The sequence below is a fragment of the Monodon monoceros genome, unplaced genomic scaffold (assembly GCF_005190385.1).
Source record: "Monodon monoceros isolate NGI ecotype Baffin Bay Population unplaced genomic scaffold, NGI_Narwhal_1 Super_Scaffold_3, whole genome shotgun sequence".
Taxonomy (NCBI): Eukaryota; Metazoa; Chordata; class Mammalia; order Artiodactyla; family Monodontidae; genus Monodon; species Monodon monoceros.
Genome location: NW_021703780.1, coordinates 35,912,021 through 35,929,860, shown reverse-complemented (window position 1 = coordinate 35,929,860; position 17,840 = coordinate 35,912,021). Strand labels below are relative to the sequence as shown.

At 41.6% G+C, this 17,840-nt stretch overlaps 1 protein-coding gene across 1 annotated transcript in view; it reads right to left on the bottom strand.

Annotated features, from left to right (window-relative positions):
• The window catches only part of BTBD9 (BTB domain containing 9), a 405,922-nt gene extending 388,460 nt beyond the window's left edge, over positions 1-17,462 (bottom strand). Inside the window, exon 1 of the mRNA XM_029243461.1 lies at positions 17,363-17,462. The gene's annotated coding sequence lies outside the window, so the exon portion shown is untranslated. The remainder of the gene's footprint in view (positions 1-17,362) is intronic.
• Between the last annotated feature and the right edge of the window lie 378 nt (positions 17,463-17,840).

Sequence of the window (17,840 nt, the reverse complement as noted above, 5' to 3'; positions counted from 1 at the left end):
CCATCACCATAAAAACACCCAATTTAAGCACAGATGCTGCCTTACCACCACTTGTCCAGCCTGTAGAGAAAGCCAGGGATTTGGAATTGTTGGCTCTTCTGAGATTTCATCGTCTTCTCTAATATGAACAAGCTTTTACTACTGGAACTTCTTATATCCCCCTCGTCTGGCTAAATTTGCCTGCTCTTTCAAGGCTCGGAACAGACCTCACACCCTTCAGCAAGAGCCTTCACAGACATTGCCAATCTACGTCAGGTGCCCCTTTTATACGATTTGGAATCAGCTTCTGTTTCCCTCTATCACTGCCCCCATCAACAATGCCCTGTGATTTTGTTATTGATTGTTGGTAAGCAAACTTCCAGAAAGCAATAACATAAATTCATTCAACAAGTACTGAATGAATGTCTTAATCATCTTTACACTCCCAGAACCTAATACAGTTTCTAGCATATTTAAGCCCTCAAAATTAACCAAAAAAGGCCATATAGATATTAACGGCTCTCTTCTCTGAATTCCAGACCTCTATATCCCACTGCCTACTTTATATCTCTACTTGGTTACCTCAAAGGTACTTCAAAACTCACTTCGTACTCTCTACGTCCTCTCTGCCACTAAAAAGCCTGCCCTCCTACAATGTTCCTCAGCTCAGTGAATCCAATTATGGAAACCAGAATGACACCTGCTTCAACCTTACACCCATACCTAACTCATCAGCAAGTCTTTTAATGTTACGTCCTAAATGAGCTCTCAAATCAATTTACTTCTCGGCAACTTCTATGCTGCCATTCTAGTCCTCACCACCCTTGTCTCTCACTTGGACCATCGCTTAGCTCCTAACCCATCTCCCTTTTGTCACCCCAAGCTGTCCTCCACACAGCAGCCAGACTGAATGTCACATTATAAGACTGATTATGAACCCTTTCCCTCAACCCCTCCATGACCCTCACCCCCACTTAAATATCTTCAGTGGCTTGCCAAGCCTCTTAACGTAAGAGAACAGGAAAAACATTTAACTAGGCCTTTGGGGCTTCTGGAATCTGGCTCCTATCTGACTCCATTTCCCCTAATGTTCCCTGGCACATGACAAGCTCTCTCATGCCACAGGGTTTTGACATAATTTGTTCCCTTGCTGGGACCCCTTCCTCTTCTCCCCTCCCATCCTCCAGGTGCAACTCAGGTACCATTTCCTCAGGCAGCCTTCCTTGACCTCAGGCTCGCCAGGATACCTTGTCATCTGCACTCGTGACTGCATTCACTTCCTTCACAGAATGTATCTGTTTGTATCTATACACCTCCCCCACCCCCAGAGGCCCTTTCTCAATACAAATATTTTGAAAATGTAAATCAGATCAGTCACTCCATTGCTTAAAACCCTTTAATGCCTTCCTATCTTTGAATAAAAATCATACCCTTTCCAAACCCTCCTACACTGTTGGTGGGAATGTAAGTTGGTGCAGTCTCTATGGAGAACAGTGTAGAGGTTCCTCAGAAAACTAAAAACAGAATTACCATTTGAAAAAAAAAAGGGACTTCCCTGGCAGTCCAGTGGTTAAGACTGCACTTCCACTGCAGGGTGCATAGGTTCGATCCCTGGTCGGGGAACTAAGATCCCACATGCCACAGGGTGCAGCCAAAAAAAAAAAGAAAAAGAAATTACCATATGATCCAGCAACTCCTGGGCATATACCTGGACAAAACTATAATTCAAAAGAATACATGCACCTCTATGTTCATAGCAGCACTATTCACAATAGCCAACACATGGAAACAACCTAAATGTCCACTGACAGATGAATGAAGATTTGGTACATATATACAATGGAATACTACTCAGCCATAAAAAAGAACAAAATAATGCCATTTGCAGCAACATGGATGCAACTAGATATTATGATACTAAGTGAAGTCAGAAAGAGAAAGACAAATACCATACGATATCACTTATATGTGGAATCTAAAATATGACACAAATGAACCTATCTACGAAACAGAAACAGACTCACAGACATAGAGAACAGACTTGTGGTTGCCAAGGGGGAGGGGGTTGGAGGAGGGAAGGACTGGGAGTTTGGGATGAGCAGATGTCAACTATTATATATAGGATGGATAAACAAAAAAGGTCCTACTGTATAGCACAAGGAACTATATTCAATATCCTGTGATAAACCATAATGGAAAAGAATATAAAAAAAAGAATGTCTATATGTACATAACTGAGTCCCTTTGCTGTATAGCAGAGATTGGCACAACACTGTAAATCAACTATACTTTAATAAAAAAATTATATAAAAATATGTAATATAAAAAAAATCATGCCCTTTCCAAGGCCTACAGGGCTCTGTATGAGCTGTCACCCAATCACCTCCCCGAACTCATATCCTACTCCTCTCTTCACATTCTGCTCCAGCCACGCTGGCCTTGCTGTTCCTTAAACACAGACGAGCTTACCCCTGAACTCGGGTCCTTATAATTACCTTCCCTCTGCCTTTCGGAATATCTTGTTCTCAGAGTCCCCACTACTGGCTACTCATCATTCAGTTCTCTGCTCCCTCACCACCCTACCTAAAAGAATACCCCCCCCCCCACTTCTCACCTGCTACTCCATTTTATTATCTTCATCATTAGGTATTTATCATTAGAAGATAAGCTCCATGGGCAGTTCATCTCAGTGCCTAGAAAAGTACCTGGCACACAGTAGGTTCTCAATATCTGTATGAATGCTTGAAGTAGCTAGTGTGGTCCTGTTTCAAATAACTGAACTCCACTGACATATACAAGAGATACAGGTATGAAGATGTGATACTAGTGGTTGTGGTAGGCAGAATTCTAGGACGGCCCCACCCCCCATTCTCCTCCCTCTCCCCTGTGTACGTGCCCTGTATAATCCCCTCCTCTTGAGTACAGGCGGCACCTGTGAATATGGGATAGTCAGTCATGTGATTAGGCTACCTTATATGAGACACTGTTATAGTCAACCGGAGAGATTCTCCTGCTGCCTTTGAAGAAGTAAGATGCCAGGTTGTGAGTAGGGCCATGTAGTTAGAACCTCAGGGTGGCCTCTAGGAGCTGAGAGGGACCCCCAGCTGACAGCCAGCAAGAAAATGAGGACCTCAGTTACATGATCACAAGGAATCGAATTCTACCAACAACTAATGAGCTTGGTAGAGGACCCCAAGCCTCAGATGAGATCACAGCCCCTGCAAACCCCTTGACTTCAGCCTAGTAAGACCCAGAGCAAAGAATACCGCTATATCATGCTGGACTTCTGACCTACAGAAATGATCACGAAGGGCTGTTGTTTTATGCTGTAAGTTTGTGGCACATCAACAGAAGACTAATGCAGTGGCCATCAACCCTATCAGTCCCAATGCTCACTTTTTATAACAAAAATTGTGTTATGCTACCTACTGTTCTTTAATAAAATTCATAGATTTAGAACCTACTAATCACTTATAAAAATTCATTAGCTATAAGGGAGAAATTTTAAAATAATTTATAATAAAATAATAATGCATCTCAACCAAATTAGAAAATAAAATTGCTCCTATAAATTTTCATAATGCCCTCTGAGGAGAGAGTCCATAACCATAACCTCTGCTTGCCAGGATCAGTGTACCTAGAACACACTGGCTTGAAATTGGGAGAATATTTAATTTAAAAATGCTTATTACTTGCTAATCTTGTTTCTTTATACATCATGTTGTAAAGGATGTCTCTGAAAATCACACTAGCATTACATTTTTGTTCTAACCATTTTCCAAAATGGACTTAAGAAGGTTTGAAAGCCTCATAATTTCCTTTTTTCCCTCCTCCTCCTCAATTATTTAGTGCTCACTGGGCATGTGATACTGTTACTTGAAATTAATTTTCACAATTAAATAGACTTTTAAAGCGTCTAATTAATTTCCCAACTCTCGTTTTTCAGATGTGAACAGATAATCACCATCATCTAGCGGCTCATTATACACACTATAAAATATTTCACCCCAGCTGTGAAGCTGGCCACAGTAAATATGTTTTGTTGCCTTAATCAAGATTTATGATAATAATGTAATTTTTAAAGGCCACATGCCAGAGTACCTCCTAAATTAATAAAAATACTTAGCACTTAACCTATAACACACTTTAAAATCATCACACAGTCTTGCAGGTAGCTATGTGCCCATGTGCCCGGGGCTAGTAACAACTGATGGAGAGCATGTCACCGAGCCCATTTACTTGATTTATTTTACAGTAGCCTTCTAAGGCCACGTACGTAATGGGTACTCACTGTGTGATGGGAAAATAAATTATTTAGTGTGGACAACCTGACAGTGTTACTGTTAAGTTACTAATTCACTGAGAAAGGGAAATTCCCCTAACAGCCTTTTTTCATGCCCAAACAGCAACACTATTGGTAACTATTTACAGATTCCTAGAACCCTAGAGCCGGGAAGGACTTAAGGATAATAACCACGGTTTTTTACAAATGAGGAAACTGAGAAACTTGTCCAAGCTTACAGACATCGGTGGCAGAACCTAGGATAAGGGGAGATAAGGCTACGGGTTCTCAATCTCCTCATTCAGAAAATGGGGATAGCCACACCCCTGGTAGGGTGGTTATGAAAATGCAATGAAATAACAGGACACAGTACATGCTTGACACTTAACAGCTACTCCATAACTATCATTTTCCTCCCCAGGGTTTCCTCCACCAACTTCTCCCATCACTTTTTTTTTGAACCAAAATATCGTTCAGGATGATGTGCACTGGTGATGATTTCCTGAGGTATATTGCATTGACATACAAATTAGAGCAAACTGAAGGACTCACTGGGAGGCTACAGAGGAAGCAGTTGACTCCGACTCTCAGGAGTTAAGTCTACACCCCCCAAAGGGTTCAAAGACTTTCAATTTGTTGGACTGAGCCCACATCAGCTTTGCCAAGGTTGACAGTATGCAGAGTTTAGGGCCAGTTTTTCAATGCTGTGCTTCACACATACTTTCTAATACCTCTCTAGTATTTATTCAAATTTTTCATAAGATTATCTATACCCCTGGCCTCCTCTTTCCAACCTCCAACTCACTCCTGAATCCACGTAAGTCTCACTATCAGCCCACCACTCCACTGAAACCACTCTTACCAAGGTCATCAATAACCTCTTGATTGGAATATCCAAGATTCGCTTTTCCATCCTTACCTTCCTGGATCTCTCTGAAATATGGACACACCCTTCTTGAAACACTACTCCCTTAGTCTCTGTGACAGTGTACTCTCCTGGTTCTCCTTTTACCTCCATGTGTCTATTCTTTCACTAATGTCTCTTTAAGAGTTGTGTTTCCCAGGGCTGTGACTTCCTGGTGAGTTTATTTATCTATCCTCCCAGTTTCAGCTACCTCCTACTAACTTCCAAATCTCTATCTCTAGCCCAGGCCACTCCTGTGACTCTCAGATTCATTTGAACAGATTCATATGCCTGCAATATGACTCTACTGCATGTCCCTACTGGGAACTCAAATCAACATACTCAACACCGAACTAATCTCTTAATGCATATCCTCCTCCACTGTCCTTTATCTTAATATGTGGTGTCATCACACAGCAATCCATGCTAAAAACCTGTAAGACTTCCTTGACTCCTTCCTCTCCCTGATTCCACCATATCTAACCAATTGGTTAGATCTCCTAACTTTACCTCCTAAATATTCCTCTAATTCATCCCTCCTATGCCTATCTAGTAACTCCTATTCTTGTTCAGGTTTCAATCATCTCTTACCTGAAATACTTCAACAGCTTCTGTCCCCCTCAATTCCATCTCCACTCAGCTTACAGAATAATCAATCTAATAAATATATAATCACACTACTCCCCTGCTTAACACTTTTAAAATAATACTCCCAATTAAAAGGCTCTGGAGTCAGACCTCTGCAATTTGGAATCCACTCACTGCACTCATTAGACATGGCCTTGAACAAGTTACTTAACTTCTCTGCACCTCCATATTTTTACTTGTGAATATCCCAGAGTATTAAATGAGATAATAACTATAAAGCACTTAATACAGTTCCTGGCATATAGTAAGTGCTTAACAAATGGTAGTTATTAGTGATCACATTATTAATAAAATCACACTGATTGTATTATGGTCATTGGGCTGGTATACAAGTTCGTGGAACACACACAGCCCTTCTTGAATTGACCCGTGCTTACACTCTAGCCTCCTCCCTAAGGACGCCCTGCCTCTCACTTTGTGCTTCAGCAACATCGAACTTCGTAACCACTTACTGTGACACACTTAGCCATCTCTCTGCCCAAAATACATTTTCCTTGCATAAGTAAGCTCTCTTTCTTTAGGCCTAATGAGGTGTCACCCTCACCAGGAAGCCTTCTTTGAACATCAGTGCTTATTAAGGTGTCTCCTCAGAAGTATTAGATAGATAGATGAAAGGAAGCTCCCTGGGAATCTCCTCCCCAACTTCACCTGAATTAGGTCAATTCTTACCACAAAGGAGTCACAACATATTCAAATTTAACTTATGAATTCAACTATGTATATAGAAGGAGTTAGAAATAGTGAGAGCTCGCCATCACTCCACTCAATGACTATATGCTCCTTGCTATAATCAAGCCTGAAACAGAAGGTACGAGTGATTTCATACATTGCTTAACCACTGACAGATAAATGGAGGCAGCAAAGAATTAATTGAAGGCGCTAGAGAAGCACTGATAACAGAGAGGTAGAGAGGTGGTAGAATAGTTACCCTGCCTTAGGAGAATTAACCATTAACTCTTCCTTTAAAAACTCTCAACAGGTGATTTCCACATGTCAAAAGAGTTTAATAACCACTGAAATAAATAGTACATACTTACTTCAGTAGTTAACAAAGTGTAAATTTGTTAAGGTTTAGATGATTAAAACTTTAATGGAGGTATGACAGAACATAGAGAGAGCAAAGAAATCAATGAAAACAATGCAAATGCACACAAGATTATTACTACTACACAAAAGCTATTAAGTATCTGAAAGAACTTTACCAAACCACTGATTACATGACTGCAGACATAGCTTCATAGTAGAGGCTACTGAGGCAGGCCAGGAAATGCTTAGTAATGGTGGCACTCATGAAGTGAGGTGTTAAGCCAAATTAGGGGTGTCAAATAAAACTTCTAGTAAAATTAAATTCTCCTAATCCAAATTAGCTTATGTTGGGGTGTGCATGTATTAAGAAAACCATGACATGGCACTTTGTAGGCAGTAAAGGATCTCCTAAAGAATATTTTGACATTACTTGATTTTTGTGTGTGTGTGTGTGTGTGTGTGTGGTACGCGGGCCTCTCACTGTTGTGGCCTCTCCCGTTACGGGGCACAGGCTCCGGACGCGCAGGCTCAATGGCCATGGCTCACGGGCCCAGCCGCTCTGGGGCATGTGGGATCTTCCCGGACCGGGGCACGAACCCGTGTCCCCTGCATCGGCAGGCGGACTCTCAACCACTGCGCCACCAGGGAAGCCCATGACATTACTTGATTTTTGCATTCTGTTTTGACTTTAGAATATAACCACTAACCCCACTCTGGCCCCCAACTATATGACTCCACTATAGTCTCTTGCTAATGCCACTGTCTGTAAGAACAAATAACCCATTCTGCTGGTAACTGGAGCCATGGGTTTCCATTTGACTCCCCAACTTAACTAATTCCACAGCCAGCATTAAAAACAGGAACACTGGCACCCAGCTTCCCAAGGAGAGGGCTGTCTAGTTCTGCTCCAGCTAGCACAGATGAGGGCCCTATGAGAAAATCACATGCAGTGAGGAAAGCAAGCCAATGCAAGTTCCCTTAGGGGAACTTAAACTTAGGTCTCCTTTAGGAAATTACCCAATACCCTGCTACTCTTCATCTGATATCATTTCTACTCCTTCTCCACTAGGCCATAAACTCCTTGAGGACAAGGACCAGGTCATAATGTTTGATGGAAAAATTATCAAAACTGTCTCATCCACTAATCTCATTGGCAAGTAATCACAAAGTACTGCTTCAGGCTAGCACAGACTTTTCTAGAGATTAAAACTATTGAAAACAAGCATGAGCAAATAAAATGTCCATCAAAAAAGGACTTGTTATAGTACATCTGTTAAAAGGGCATTTTTTTTAAAAAGTAAAATCATGCAAATATAAAACATGTCAAAGATTTTATTTAACTCATTAATTAATGAACAGCCAGGAAGAAAATAAAATCAGTCCCAAAGAGAAGTCAAAGAACACACATACATATATATAGGCTATCTGGAATGCTGAAATTGCTTTACAAATAAATGCCGCAAAACTGCTCGATATCCCCAGGACAACGTTCAGTTGCATTCCACTCAACAACATCCACTTGCATTTCTATGTACAAGGATCATCTGCATTACTCTCAGTTTCCTACAATTTACAGAGTTCTGAAATAGTGCAAAGACAACGATAGGCTCAGATAACCCGGAAGAGTGCACTAGATAGGACAGTCGGTAATCTTTTATGTCCATTTCATAGTCTCTCACAATTTTTCCTGACAACATCCATACAATGGAATATTATGCAGCTGGCTATAGAGAATGAGGCAGCCTTTTCATGTACTGACATGGAATAGCCTCCAGGATATAATGAAAAATAAGCAAGATGCAGTACAGTAATATGGTAGGTGACATTTATGTTTAAGAATAAATATAAAAATATGCCATATACATCAAATATTTCTGAAAAGATATAGAGGAATGTTAACATTTGGGGGAAGGTGGTGAAGGTTATATAAGAATCATTTTCTGTCTATCTAAAATTAGGTTAAAATTAGAAGAAAAAGCAAGCAGGCAATTGATACTTGTAGAAGGTAGGGGTGATGAAGTCAAGATTTGGTTACCATCTAAAGAAATAAAGTCCCTTTTAATCTTAAAAACAGTCACTTTTTATGTTTCTTCTGTCTTCAATGATGAGAGCAATATTAAGAAGACATTGCTATCTAATTTTTAGTCTTTTTAGATAAAAAATTCCTATGTTCAGTAGCATGGTTGATGCTATTGTTTAGCCTTCCCCTCCAAACTGTATACATTGGCTTGGAATGTTCACAACTTGCGTGTGTGGCAGCGGAAGATAATTCCCATATTCTACATTGCTACTGTTTTGTATAAAATAAATTGGTAAAGATTGACACTTAAAAAAAAAAAAAAAAGAAAGAAATAGTCCCAAAATATAAACCAAACTGTGGCACGTTTTGAAAAGGTTTCCTGACTAAATCCATTATATTCTATATACATACACCTTCTAAAGAATGAGATTTGGAATTTAATGGACCTACTTTAGGACCTATTCACGAAGTTTCTAAAGTACCCAAAGGACTTTAATATAAGTTAATAGACTCATTTATTGCTCATCATGTAACCCAAAGTCTGTGTTCTATGGAAACTACAACGTGTGCCTTCAGACACTGGTTAGGGAAGTACTCTTCTGAAAGTTTGGAAGGTAAATTAATTTATCTAGAAATGTTTGGTTCTATTTAGGATTAATTATGAAAACTACTAAATAAGTGTAAATGAAATTATATAAGAATAAATGCATAAAATAGGATAAAAATGAAAAGATTCCAGATGTATTGAAAATAAAGCTAATGAGACAGATGCAAAACTTTTAAAAAATCACCAACAAACCTTTTTTTTAATATTTATTTTATTTATTTATTTATTTATTTGGCTACATCGGGTCTTAGTTGGGGCACACAAGATCTTCACTGAAGCATGCAGGATCTTTTTTCTTTTCTTCTTCTTTTTTTTTTTTTTTGTGGTACATGGGGCTCTCACTGTTGTGGCCTCTCCCGTTGCGGAGCACAGGCTCCAGACGCACAGGCTCAACCACTCCGCAGCATGTGGGATCTTCCCGGACTGGGGTACGAACCCATGTCCCCTGCATCGGCAGGCGGATTCTCAAGCACTGCGCCACCAGGGAAGCCCCCATGCAGGATCTTTCATTGCAGTATGCAAGCTTCTCTCCATTTGTGGCGTGCAGGTTCTGTAGTTTTGCGGCACGTGGGATCTCTCGTTGAGGCACACAAGCTCAGTAGTTGTGGTGCACGGGCTTAGTTGCCCCTCGGCATGTGGGATCTTAGTTCCCCGACCAGGGATGGAACACATGTCCCCCATATTGGAAGGCGAATTCTTTACCACTGGACCACCAGGGAAGTCCCCAAGAAATCTTAATTTATAAAAACTTGCGGAAATTCCCTGGCGGTCCAGTGGTTAGGACTCTGTGCTTTCACCGTCAATGGCCTGGGTTCAATCCCTGGTTGGGGAACTAAGATCCCGCAAGCCGCGTGGCATGGCCAGAAAAAAAATTAAAAAGTAAAAACTTGCTTTAGATTTTAAAAAAAAACACTACCTTTTCTCCAAAGCATTCCAGAAAATACTGTGAATACACAAGTCAGAAAGGTTACAGCATGTGCTACAACAGAGACAATCAATTTCAGCTGAGGAAATGGCTTCATATGACAAAGTACTTATGGGTGTTTTAAAATACGTCTACAAATCCTTTGACATCCCTCCCCAAAAGGTGGAGCCTAACTGGCTTCCCTTGAGTGTGGGCTGGACTTAGTGACTCATTTTTAACAAACAGAATATAGCAGAAGTGGCAGTGTGTGTCATCAAGATAGGATATACAAGGCCAGTGGTTCCCTCCTTGCTCTTCTCTTGTATCACTTGCTCTGGGTAAAGCCAGCTGACATGTTGTGAGGATACTCAAGCAGCCCTAGAAAGACCTAAGGCTGCAGCCATCTTGGAGACAGATCCTCCAGCCCCAGTCAAGCCTTCAGATGACTGCTGCAAGGCTGGTCACAGCTCGACTGCAATCGAGTCAGAGTCCACCCAGCTAAGCTTGAACTGAATTCCTGACTCAAAGATACTGTTGGATAAGAAATGTCTGTTGTTTTAAGCAGCAAAATTTAGAGGTAATTTGTTAAACAGCAATAGATAACAAACACAGGGTTTAATATTTATCCATTTGTATCACTATAATTTTATTTAAAAATTTATTATGAAATTAGTGGAAATCACCTATGCTTTACAAAGATAATTATAATCGATATTTCCAGGAATGTACAAAATAGGACCCAAAAGGGATAAATCTAATCAGAATAAGAACATTAAACCAGAAGTAGGATATACAGACAAGTATTTAGCTTGTAAATAGATTTAAAAATAAACACTTGGGTGGGTGAAAGGAATAAGTGGTGTGGAGAGCAAGAAGATTAGCTGAGAAATCTCAAGTATACATTGTTTGAGGTGAGCAGCAAGATATTTTTCCCTAAGTGTCAAAAAAGTAGTTGTGAATTTACTTTAAATGTCATTAGCATGGAAAAGTACAATTCTTCCTCTAGAAGACTGCACCTATACATAGAGAATGGAAAATCTGAATGTTTATGTAGAATAACCGGTCAGTTGACTAAAAAGTTTTGGGTCAAATATAGCATGTCTTCACTGGAAAATCAGCTTCAGGACCTTTAATTGTCTACCTCCTTTCCCCCTCCATTCCTAACAATATTATCAACTGTTTTCAATCATTCAGGCAGTTATTAAAATTCTAACTTCTCAAACAACTTTGCCCGAATCAGCAGAAACAAGATTGGATTTCTTCACCAGGAGGTTTGCATGCTAGGGCCCCATGCTGACATGCGTGAAGAGCACTGGCTCTGGAGACCAAGCGTGGGGCTGAAGCCCTGTCCCACCTCGCTGGCCACGAACACAGGCAAACTGTTCCCCATTCTGAAACTTGGTTGCCTTATTAGTAAAATGAGGATAATATCCAGTTTACAAGGTTGTTATTGTAAGAATTAAATGACTTAGAGAAAAGGCCTAGCATAATACAGCCACTTGATGAACAGTAGCTAGTAGTTAATGATCTTGTTACTTATATACTATATTTCCCAAACCAAGAAAACAAGGACACAAAATGCCAGAATATTTTTTGCATCATATAAAGATCCAAAAGGCAGCCCAGGAGATTAATGTGGATTTATGACATGTTATAATTTCTGGAACATTATAATAGCTTATGAGTTGAAATCAAAACTGAACACTCAGGTGCTCAACAAGTATTGGAGAACCTAGTCTGTGATCAATACTTATATAGCACTTACCATATTCTATGTAGTATTGTAAATATGTTTTTCTGCTCTACCAAATTATATATTCTTTGATTGCTTTAAAAAATTTCCATATATCTCTGTATTTTCTCATGGCCCCTTGCATACATACATACGGCTGAATGAATTTAACTTCAAGTCCTTGATGTCTACTCATATCAATATATTCTCAAGATTATAAAATTTAGGCATCAGATCTTCCCCTGACAAAGTGTGTGCACACTCATTCACACAGTATCATACCCCCTAACTAAAGCCAGTGTTGGATACCCAGAGCAATGAGCATCTCTCTATGTGCAGCACTCTGCACAGTTTCTGGCACACAGTAAATACTTAATGAATGTTAGCAGAAAGAATAAATGAAAGAGAACAAGAATCCAGGAAGTGTGGTGACTAGCTAACTGATCTAGCTACAATTTAACTCCTGAAATCTCTTTTCAATGTGTTTATATCTTTGCACAACTGTTTGATTTCCTTATACAGCAGAACTCTCTTATAACTTCCAATCATAGATTAGGACTAACTTTTGTGCTATACGAGTATATGAGACATGTAAGATCCAAAGTATATCGGCGTACAAGAAATAAGTCCTTATATTCTGGTTCCTCTCCTTCCACATTTCTGTGATTATATCTCACCCTGTTTCTTTCCTTTAAGTTTTGCCCATCCTATTGTAAACATCCCAGGTACAGTGAGTATATTATTTGCTTACCCTATAAACCTGCAAAGTGCCTAATACAAGATACAGATTGTAATCTTGACACTTGTTACTGACAATTATTTTGCAAATTGGACTTTCTGACATTTAAAAAAAGTGGGCGGGGAGGGGAGGAATCTAATACAAAGTCAAAAGCATCTAGCTATGCATCAGGTATTTGAAAGAAATTTTCTGTAGTTATTGTGTTTGTGTGTGTGTGTGTGTCTGTAAACTTAGAAACAGTACCTTGTCTGAGACCCAACAGAGATATGAGGATGAATGAAATCTGTGTTTGAGTATGTGCAATCATGCACAAGAACAGTATTAAACAGTGTGCCAAGCATTATACCAAATTCTGGAGAAAACAGAAATAAGAAGGAGATGAGGTTCATCGAACTGGAAAGCAGACTGGTGGATCTAGAGAGTCTGCAGGCTGTTATTTCCTTATCCTTCTCTAAAGTCTCTCTGGGTTCTCCAACAAACTCAATCTCGTTGTTAGCCCCTATGCTGGTTCCTCTTTCACTAACCCTCTAAAATCAGTGGTTCTCAAAGCGTGGTCCTGGGAATAACAACATCAGCATCACCTGAGAACTTGTTCAAAATGCAAATTCAGGAGCCACACCCAGACCTACGGAATCAGAAACTTTGGGGGTGGGACTCAGAAATCCGTGTTTTGCCAAAGCCTCCAGGTATTTCTGATGCATGCTCAAGCTTGAGAAACCATCTAAGTTTGATTTAAGTGTTGATTTCCAAAAATTCCACTCCTTGCCCTTTCCAGTTCTCGCTCTCAACTTTTCTGCATAGGAATATCTTTTCTTCTGCTACCTCTGCAACTGTAACTACTAATAGCAACAGCTGTCATTTATTAAGCATATGTCAGCTAGGCATTGTGCTAACTGCTGTGCACATACCATCTTAATCTCCACAACAATTCTTTAAAATATTATTAACCCCACTTTTCAGAAGAAACTTAGGTTCAGAGATGCTAAATTACTTGCCCGAGGTTACCCATCCCAATCAATAGTGGCATAACAGAGATTTGACTTCAGGTTTTCCTGACTCCAAAGTCCACAGCATTAATTACTATACTAAGTCCTAGAATGGTACTACTTGCATAGCCTTGGAGGCTGTCAGTTACATTACAATTATTCCTAAACTGTCTCATAAACTCTGGAGTAGAATTTCTAGTTACCTAATGGGCCTCTCTAAACTCCACACATGGGCCTTAAAATTAACATGCCATCATTTCTTCCCTCCACTGTAAATCTATTCCTCCTCCTGTGTTTTCTAATTTAATGTCCTCATAATCCCCAGTTACTCGAGCTGGATATGTCACCTTTGACTTCTCACTCTCTCTCACCTCTAGCTGTTCATAACATTTAGAGACTTTTAACATCTCAAATATCTTTACAAGCCATCCATTCCCACTGTCCCTCTTCAGGGTCCCAGCATCTCTCACCTACATCCTAACTGGTCTCCTGCCCTCTCGGCTCTAATGCAGTTCTGCATATGAACTGCCTGTTAACTTTCTGATCTGATTATTCTACCTTTCAAGGTTCTCTATCACCAACACGGGGGTAGTGTTGGAAGGAGGGAGACTAGACTTTTTAGAACGGAAGACCCCCTTGTAATTTGGCTCCAACCATACCTTTCCTGTCTCATCACTTCTGCCATACAAGAAGCCTACAATAAACTCAAGGTTTTCCCATTCAATTTCAATCTTCGGCAATTTTGCTTATACTCTCCCCTCTGGCGGGAATGACTGTTTTCCTTTTTCCATGTAGCAAAATACTACTTAACCTTCAGGGCTAAGTTCCACCGTCTTCTCTTTAAAGTTTTTCCTGACTCTATCAATTTATTTCCCCAGCCAAAGTGATCTATTCCTTCAGCATTTTATTCATTCCAAAAGTGGTGAACTCTTATCACAGCACATCATGGTTAGTGTTTGTCCCCCCGATGAACACTTGGTATCTCAGGTATACTGTGTTTTATTCTTTGTCTTGCTGGCACCCAACACAGTGCCTAGCCATAGCCAGAACCCAATAAATATTTGCTGAGTTGTTAAATAACATTTGATGTTGCAACATTACACAGGTTAGCAATTCAAGTGCAGGTTTATGCAACACTCAAAAGAAAGCTCACATAACAACAAAAGATAAAGACTAATGGTTCAATATTTAAGAGCAGCATCTTTAATTCTCTCAAATCTTTTTGTCAACATTTTTGAGTATCCTTTTTCAAATAGACTCCTTTCCCAGCTAACATTATTTTTATTTTTTACAGGATCAGCAGTAATTACAAACCTCAGACCACTATAAGAGATAATCCCAAGCAAAACTGTGTCACTGAGAGTAGCTCGATAATTGCTTTGGGTACATCATTTCAGTAAATTTCCAATGGAACGGCCCAAGCACATAGGTAGATTTTAGAAATGAGGACATGCGCTGCTGACTAAATACATAAGATACACGCACATTAGTGAGGCGTTTATTCAAATTAGTACTGAAATCACAGGTATACAACAATCTGACTTTGGTTCAACGATAATATCCTTTCATTTTAAGTAAGGATAACACTTATGATTGTTTAAGACTCTACTCTGAGTAACACAACTCCCATCCCTCCAGGAAAGTAGGCTCCATCTTGTTATCAGTGGGATGCGATGAGCCTGCCTTAGTCTTAACACTTTCCCTCCCCAACCTACTAAACCTTATCTCTCCAATTTTCCCCTCTCATGGTACATGTAAGTTGCCGCAATATATCCCCCAATGACCAAATTCACACTATTTTCTCAACATATGACTTATCTCTTCTCTAACAGAAATTTTACACTTCTTTCAAAGATGAGACGAAATCTTACCTCTTCTGAACAGTTCACTAATTCAGCCCACAAGTCTTATCTTTTCTAAATTTCTACTGCACTTAATGTATAGGACTTCACATAGCACCTGTTTACATACTACCTCATTTGGTTTCATAATTATTTTATATAATATGCTTTATTTTCCGAGCTAGACTGTTTGCCCTTAAAAGAAAAAAGCCAGGTCTTTTATGTCATTTGTAATCCCACAGTCTTCCTCTCATATGCAGCATAATACCAGGAAGAGGGGGCACATGTATTAACTACTTGAAGGACTGAGCTAGCTGCGTGTTATGACTTATCCACGGTGTCACATATAATAAATATCTATTCCGTGCCTACTCTGTGGCAGGCACTTTTGTAGGTACTGGAGATATGGCCCTGAAGAAAACAAACATGATTCCTGTCCTAAAAGCTATTATAGTTTAGAGCGCAAAAGATACTGAATTCCGAGTACCCTAAGTGCTACAGTGCAAGGTTATCACTGGTTCCAAGACGTAAGAACCTCAAACAACATACTTTACAGATCCTCAGTTATGAAACTGAATCACAGAATTTTAGATCCGAATGAGAAGTTACAAGTTATTTTCTTCAATTTTCTTGCACAAATCATGATTAAATTTCGGTATAGCCTGTCTTTCTACCGCACTGCCTTCATCAACGGTCAGAAAAGACTGACTTCCTTCCTACCTCTAAGACTCCTTTCTCCCGAGCACGGTCACTACTGCAGCCACACATCTACCCACTAGGGAGTCCAGCGCACTGAGAAGAAAGCACTGGGCTGATGATCAGCTGCACCTAATCAGGCTTGTCTGACCATCGACATTTTTCCAGCTCACACGCTGAACAAAATCTGTATTTTCTGCTTAGTAAATAACAAGCCTGTGCTACTTTTAAGAAAAAGAAAAACCGGTGCCTCCACACTTCCTCGACCCTAATAACGACAAAAGCACAACATGGCTTAGGGAAACAAAACAGCTGATGTGAGTCTATGAGGAAGAACTGAGGATGGCTAGCCGCCCCTTGGCCGCAAAACCTGTAGCAACAATGTGATAAAATGCTTAGGGCCGACAAAGTTTGGGGCGTGCATTAAGCACGTGCGCACACACACGAAGTTGGAAACACTAGGCAACAGGTGGGCCGCCCCCTCTGTACACTGACAGATCGCCTTCTCCAGGTCGTGGGTGTGTCTGACGCCGCACGCAGGCACTGATTCACAACTCCCTCCATAACAACCAGCCCCGCCTCAGAGCCCAGCCAAGGCAGGGGAGTTGACGGCCCCAGCAGTGCCAAACTTTCCGGACCCCAACCTCGGCGTCCCCGGTTCCGCCTCGTCTCGGTCTCGCGCCGGCTCGTCTCAGGCAGGATGCGAGGCTGCTCTAGGAACCGGGCTTCTCGGGATTCCGACTCCTTGGCCTGGGAGCCTGGCAGAGCCACCCCGAGGTCCCCAAACACCTCCTGCCTACAACACATTCCAGGACTAGAGAGTCTTCGCCGGCCAGCTGCTGCCGCTTCCCACAGCGACCGAGCCCAGGAACTGACCCTCGACAGCCCCCGTCCCCGCTCCTTCCCTGCCCCGGGAGAAAGCAGATGAGGAGCGTGAAGGGGCGCGCGCAGCAGGTGCGGCCAGGCCCCACCTCCCTGGCGAGGCCGCGGCTACTCACCCCCACGATGTTCCTCTGCGACCTCACCGCCCGCACAGACGCTTCTTCCGCCCGCTCCGCACCCGCCTCGTAGCGACCGCCCCCTCGGCCCCTGCCGTCGCCGCCGTCCTCGCCGCCGCCGCCGCCGCCGCGGCGCGCGTCCGCTCTCACGCACACCGCCGTGGCCGCGCACGCGCCTCTGCGCGCTGGCGTCACGTAGCAACCGATCAGTGGCGGGCAAGCGGGAACCGCGGATTTAGGGCCGGGAGGTCGGGTCCCGCGGGTTTTGCGGCTTTCCCCCACCCGCCCGATCCGCTGCCCTCCTGAGCAGGGGGCCCCAGGGTGTGGCTGCCCTGCCGGCACCCAGCTCCGGGTAAGTTACGTCACTCTACGTCACTGTATGGCCTCACCGATCGCGTCACTGCAAATGGGAAGCTCCCCGCCGTGATCGCCCGGGCGCCTGTGGTGGAGGCAGCAGTGGCCTAGTCCAGACTCGCGC